The following is a 6610-nucleotide window of genomic DNA, read 5'->3' as shown; positions in this document are numbered from 1 at the left end:
CTCCTTTGAGCCACAGGCACCGCCCCTGGCTAGTTTTTCTATTTTTAGTAGAGACAAGATCATGCCTGGCCTATTTATTTATTTATTTATTGTTAGAGACAGAGCTGCACTTTATCACCCATGGTAGAGTGCTGTGTCGTCACAGCTCACAGCCAACCCCAGCTCTTGCGCTTAGGCGACTCTCTTGCCTCAGCCTCCAGAGTAGCTCGGACTACAGGTGCCCACCACAACGCCTGGCTATTTTTTGGTTGCAGTTTGGCAGGAGCCAGGTTTGAACCCACCACCCTCAATATATAGGGCTGGCACCCTACTCGCTGAGCCACAGGCACCGCCCTATTTAATTTTTAAGACAGAAGCTGACTCAATTGCTCTAGAGTGCTGTAGTGTCATAGCTCAAAGCAACCTCCAACTCAGTTTTTCTATTTTTTTTTTTTTTTTGTAGAGACAGAGTCTCACTGTACCGCCCTGGGGTAGAGTGCCGTGGCGTCACACAGCTCACAGCAACCTCTAACTCTTGGGCTTACGCGATTCTCTTGCCTCAGCTTCCCAAGCAGCTGGGACTACAGGCGCCCGCCACAACGCCCGGCTATTTTTTTGTTGCAGTTTGGCCAGGGCTGGGTTTGAACCCGCCACCCTCAGCATATGGGGCCAGCGCCCTACTCACTGAGCCACAGGCGCCACCCGTCAGTTTTTCTATTTTTAATAGAGACTGGGGGCAGGGTCATCTCGCTTTTTGCTCAGGCTGGTCTCAAACTCATGAAATCAAGCAATCTGCCCTCCTCAGCCTCCCAGAGGGTTAGGCTTATAGACATGAGCAATGCTCCCAACCTAAGAATTTGTACTTTGAGCCAGTCGTTTCTTTTTATCTTTGTTCTTTCCTCTTCCAAAGATGGATGTAGTAAATCTTTAGCTAAAAGTTCCTTGATCCTTGGGTGGCACCTGTGGCTCAGTCGGTAAGGAGCCGGCCCCATATACCAAGGGTGGCGGGTTCAAACCTGGCCCCGGCCAAACTGCAACAACAACAACAAAAAAAATAGCTGGGTGTTGTGGCGGGCGCCTGTAGTCCCAGCTACTTGGGAGGCTGAGGCAAGAGAATCACTTAAGCCCAGGAGTTGGAGGTTGCTGTGAGCTGTGTGAGGCCACGGCACTCTACCTAGGGCCATAAAGTAAAACTCTGTCTCTACAAAAAAAAAAAAAAAAAGTTCCTTGATCTTTTCACAAGCCCTCCCCACTCAGTATCTAAAGCAGAATTTTTTTTTTTTTTTGAGACAGGGTCTTGCTCTGTCTCTCAGGCTGGAGTACAATGGTGTGACCATCTAGCTTGCTGCTGCCTCAAACTCCTGGCCTCAAACCATCCTCTGGATTTGACCTCTCAGAATGCTTGGATTTTACAAAATATGGAACACTTCACAAATTTTCATGTCATCATTGCACATAGGCCATGCTAACCTCCTCTGTATCATTCCAATTTTTTTTTTTTTTTTTGAGACAGAGCCTCAAGCTGTTGCCCTGGGTAGAGTGCCATGGCATCACAGCTCATAGCAACCTCCAATTGCTGGGCTCAAGTGATTCTCCTGCCTCTGCCACCCAAGTCAAGTAGCTGGGACTACAGGCACCCACCACAATGCCCAGTTATTTTTTGGTTGCAGCCATCATTGTTGTTTGGCGGCCCGGGCTGGATTTGAACCCACCAGCTCAGATGTATGTGGCTGGTGCCTTAGCCACTTGAGCCACAGGCACCAAGCCCATTCCAATTTTTTTTTATATATCCTCCTCAACCAAACACCAGACCTGGTAATTCTATTTTTTTCTTTTTTGCAGTTTTTGGCCAGGACTGGTCTTGAATCTGCCACCTCCGGCATATGGGGCCGGCGCCTACCCCTTTGAGACACAGGCACCGCCCCTATTTTAAAAATTTTTTTTTTCTTTTGTAGAGACAGAGTTTCACTTTATTGCCCTCAGTAGAGTGCCGTGGCGTCACACAGCTCACAGCTACCTCCAACTCCTGGGCTTAGGCGATTCTCCTGCCTCAGCCTCCCGAGTAGCTGGGACTACAGGCGCCTGCCACAACGCCTGGCTATTTTTTGGTTGCAGTTTGGCCGGGGCTGGGTTTGAACCCACCACCCTCGGTATATGGGGCCGGCGCCCTGCTCACTGAGCCACAGGCGCCGCCCCTATTTTTAAATTTTTGAGGAACTGATTTCCATAGCTGCTGTGCCATTTTCCAATCCCACCAATAGTGCACAAAGGTTCTGATTTCTCCACATCTTCACTAATGCTTGTTATTTGCTCAGAGCCATCACTCTTAATAAAAGAAATGCAAATAGGCTCAGCACCTGTGGCTCAAGCGGCTAAGGCGCCAGCCACATACACCTGAGCTGATGGGTTTGAATCCAGCCTGGGCCTGCCAAACAACAATAACGGCTCCAACCAAGAAACAGATGGGTGGGTGGCGCCTGTGGTTCAGTGAGTAGGGCGCCGGCCCGATATACCAAGGGTGGTGGGTTCAAACCTCAGCCCCCGCTGAACTGCAACCAAAAAATAGCTGGGCATTGTGGCAGCGCCAGTAGTCCCAGCTGCTTGGGAGGCTGAGGCAGGAGTAATCGCGGAAGCCCAAGAGCTGGAGGTTGCTGTGAGTCCTGTGACATCATGGCACTTTACTGACGGTTGTAAAGTGACACTCTGTCTCTACAAAAAAAAAAAAAGAAATGCAATTGAGAATCACAGTGAGATATCATTTTTCACCTCTCAGATTGGCAAGGATCAAAATGCTTGATAACTATCTTGGCAAGACCATAAGAACAGACACGCTGGCTCAGCGCCTGCAGCTCAAGTGGCTAAGGCGCCAGCCACATACACCAGAGCTGGTGGGTTCGAATCCAGCCTGGGCCCGCCAAACAACAATGACAACTACAACCAAAAAATAGCTGGGTGTTGTGGTGGGCATCTGTAGTCCCAGCCACTTGGGAGACGGAGGCAAGAGAATCGCTTAAGCCCAGGATTTGGAGGTTGCTGTGAGCTGTGATGCCGCTGCACCCTACTCAGGGCGACAGCTTGAGGCTCTGTCTCAAAAAAAAAAAAAAGACAGTGGCACCTGTGGCTCAAATGAAAAGGGCACTGGACCTATATGCCAGAGATGGGGGGTTCAAACCCATCCCTGGCCAAAAACCGCAAAAGAAAAAAAAAAAAAATGGGCGGCGCCTGTGGCTCAAAGGAGTAGTGTGCCAGCCCCATATGCCAGAGGTGGGGGGTTCAAACCCACCCCGGGCCAAAAACTGCAAGAAAAAAAAAAAAAGAACAGGTACACCGCTAGTGAAACTGGCAGCTATGTAACCTCTAGGAAGAGCTATTTAGTATAATAATATCTTCAAAAAAAAAGCCCACAAACCATATGACCCAGCAATTCTCTTCTAACAAAGTATCCTATTTACACATGTTCAAAGTTTCCTATAGAAGGCAGGGGCAGATGGCTCACACCTATAATCCTTGCACTCTGGGAGGCCAAGGCAGGTAGATTGCTAGAGCTCAGGAGTTTGACATCAGCCTGAACAAGAGCGAGACCCTGTCTCTACTGAAAACAGAAAAAACTAGCTGGGTTTGGTGGCAGGGCACTTGTAGTCCAAGCTATTCAGGAAGCTGAGGCAAGGAGATAGCCTGAGGCCAAGACTTTAAGGTTGCTGTCAGCCTTGATGTCCATAGGATACTCTACCCGGTGAGACTCTGTCTCAAAACAGCAACAAAATTTCCTATACTGAAGGACACTTGTTGCAGTATTGTGAGAACAAGATTAAAAACTATCTACCGGAGGTGGCGGGGCCTGTGGCTCAGTCGGTAAGGCGCCGGCCCCATATACCGAGGGTGGCGGGTTCAAACTGGCCCCGGCCAAACTGCAACCAAAAAATAGCTGGGCGTTGTGGCGGGCGCCTGTGGTCCTAGCTGCTCGGGAGGCTGAGGCAAGAGAATCGCTTAAGCCCAGGAGTTGGAGGTTGCTGTGAGCTGTGTGATGCCACGGCACTCTACCGAGGGCCATAGAGTGAGACTATCTCTACAAAAAAAAAAAAAAACAAAAAAAAACTATCTACCAGCTCTGTGCCTGTAGCTCAAGTGGCCCCAGCTACATACACCAGAGCTGGTGGGTTCAAATCCAGCCCAGGCCTGCCAAAGAACAGTGACAACTACAACCAAAAATGAGCTGTTGTGGCGGGCACCTGTAGTCCTAGCTACATGGGAGGCTGAGGCAAGAGGAGGCTTAACTCACTTAAGCCAGGAGTTGGAGGTTGCTGTGAGCTGTGACGCCATAGCACTCTACCCAGGGCAACATCTTGAGGCTCTGTCTCAAACAAACAAACAAACAAACAAACAAAGATCTACCAGGCTTGGCGCCCGTAGCACAGTGGTTACAGCGCCAGCCACATACACTGAGGTTGGCAGGTTTGAACCTGGCCCAGACCAGCTAAACAATGATGATGACAACCTCAACAAAAAATAGCCAGGCGTTGTGGCGGGTGCCTGTAGTCCCAGCTACTTGGGACACTGAGGCAAGAGGATCACTTGAGCTCAAGAGTATGAGGTTGCTGTGAGCTATAATGTGACAGCACTCTACAGAGGGTGACAAAATAAGACTGTGTCTCAAAATAAACAAACAAACCCAAACAATACCAATTGTTTCATTTTCGCCTTGGAAGACCCAAAAGGAGAGTTTAGTATCCTCTCCCCGTTTTCTTCACTCAATCTCCATTTTTTTTTTAAGCAGTTTTTGGCTGGGGCTGGGTTTGAACCCACCACCTCCAGCATATGGGGCCGGCGCCCTACTGCTTTGAGCCACAGGCGCTGCCCAATCTCGATTTCTTGAGTCCCCCTTCATCCTCTGTTCCCCAGCCCCGGAGCATCCCTTTGCAAAGATGGTGCACCCATTCTTAGATTTCCTGAGTGTTGGCTGCCAATATCTCACAGCTTCACCCTTCTCCAGAGAATAGCAATGCCTGGAAGTTCAGTTTCTCCTTCCCCCACCTCCCAGTGGCTGATACAGGGTACAAAGTCCTACTCCCTTGCTTCTGAGAGGGATAAACTTTGTGATGCATTTTATGCTGTAGAGTTCCCTGTAGGATCAGACTGAAACTAGACTCAGGTGAGCTCACATCTTTGCTGTTTTCTTTTCTTCCCTATCCTGCTCTTCTCATTCCCCTGGAGATCACTTGCAGAGGAATCCTTGTCTTGACTGCTGCATCTAGGGAACTCAACCTAAGATATCCCCATGGGCAGTCCTGGCTCCCAGAGGGATTTCCTGCTACCAGTATCAGCTACACATCTTCCCTCCTCCAAGAAGCAGACTCAGACCTGGACCCTTACACTCTGGGAGTGTGTTTGTTTCACAATAAGGAGTTGGGGCTGGGTGTGGAGGCTCATGCCTGTAATCCTAGCACTCTGGGAAGCTGAGGCAGATGGATTGCTTGAGTTCACAAGTTGAGACCAGCATAAGCAAGAGTGAGACCCCATCTGTACTAAAAACAGAAAAATTAGCCAGATGTGGCAGTGCAGTCCAGTAATTCCAGCTAATCAGGGATGCTGAGGCAAGAGGATTCCTTGAGCCTAGGAGTTTGAGGTTGCTGTGATTTGTGTTGCCATAGCACTCTAGCCTGGGGCAATAGAGTGAGACTGTCTCAAAAAGAAAAAAATAAATAAGAAAGATGGATGCCCACTCTTTGCCAGGCACCATAAGAATCCCTTTGTGTGCATTAACACCTCAATTCCTCCCAACATCCTGATTAGGTAAATACTATTGTCATCTCACAGGTAAAGCTGAGGCTCAAAGAGGTTGAGTGGTTTGTTCACATGGTAAGAAAGTGATGGAAGCTCAGAGGATTTGTCTGATTTCAAACTCATGGATTTAATAAACTAGAATCTATCATATATTATAAAATCAGAACTTTTTAATAAAAAAGATGGCTTTCCCGGCATGGTGGCTCACGTTGTAATCCCAGCACTCTGGGAAGCTGAGATGGGTGGATTGCCTGAGCTCAGGAGGTGAGACCAGCCTGAGCTAGAGTGAGACCCCCGTCTCTGAAAAATAGCCGGGCTTTGTGGAGGGCTCCTGTTGTTCCAGCTACTTGGTAGGCTGAAGCAAGAGGATCACATGAGCCCAAGAGTTTGGGGTTGCTGTGAATTGTGGTGCCACGACACTCTACGGAGGGCAACAAAGTAAAACCCTGTCTCCAAAAACCAAAACAAACCAAAACAAAAAATTAATTAAACAATAAAATAAAAAAAGATGACTCTGTGTACCCCAGACAGTAGGACCAGATAGGGTAGAAAATTCCGTTTTTTTTTGGTCTGCTGCTGACAAACTGCACTGAGGGCTTCATTTTCCTAACCTTCCTTGAGTCTCTTTGCTTCTTAGTCTGGGAATTGCTGGAGTGGCTGGGGAGCCACCCCTTTCCCTTCCCTGAAATGAGGCTGCATTAGGAGGTGGGGTGGAGCCCTTTTCATTTGAGCTCTTTGGGGGAACATTCTGTGTTCCTGAGCCCTGGCCAAAGGAGGGCTCTACTGCAGAGCCTGGGAGCTGCATTGCTGAGAACAGCAGCAGTGGGAGGCAGCTTGTCACTTCCCTGGA

The 6610-nt window shown here is 48.9% G+C and overlaps 1 non-coding gene across 1 annotated transcript; it reads right to left on the bottom strand.

The window, feature by feature from the left end:
- Positions 1–1391: 1391 nt before the first annotated feature.
- LOC128580082 (U6 spliceosomal RNA) lies at positions 1392–1493 on the bottom strand. The gene has a single exon (XR_008378435.1). It is a non-coding gene; the product is annotated as a U6 spliceosomal RNA (small nuclear RNA).
- Positions 1494–6610: the final 5117 nt, after the last annotated feature.

Source organism: Nycticebus coucang, chromosome 2 (assembly GCF_027406575.1).
Source record: "Nycticebus coucang isolate mNycCou1 chromosome 2, mNycCou1.pri, whole genome shotgun sequence".
Taxonomy (NCBI): domain Eukaryota; kingdom Metazoa; phylum Chordata; class Mammalia; order Primates; family Lorisidae; genus Nycticebus; species Nycticebus coucang.
The sequence above is the reverse complement of the archived record's forward strand: the minus strand, read 5'-3'. Positions and strand labels throughout refer to the sequence as shown.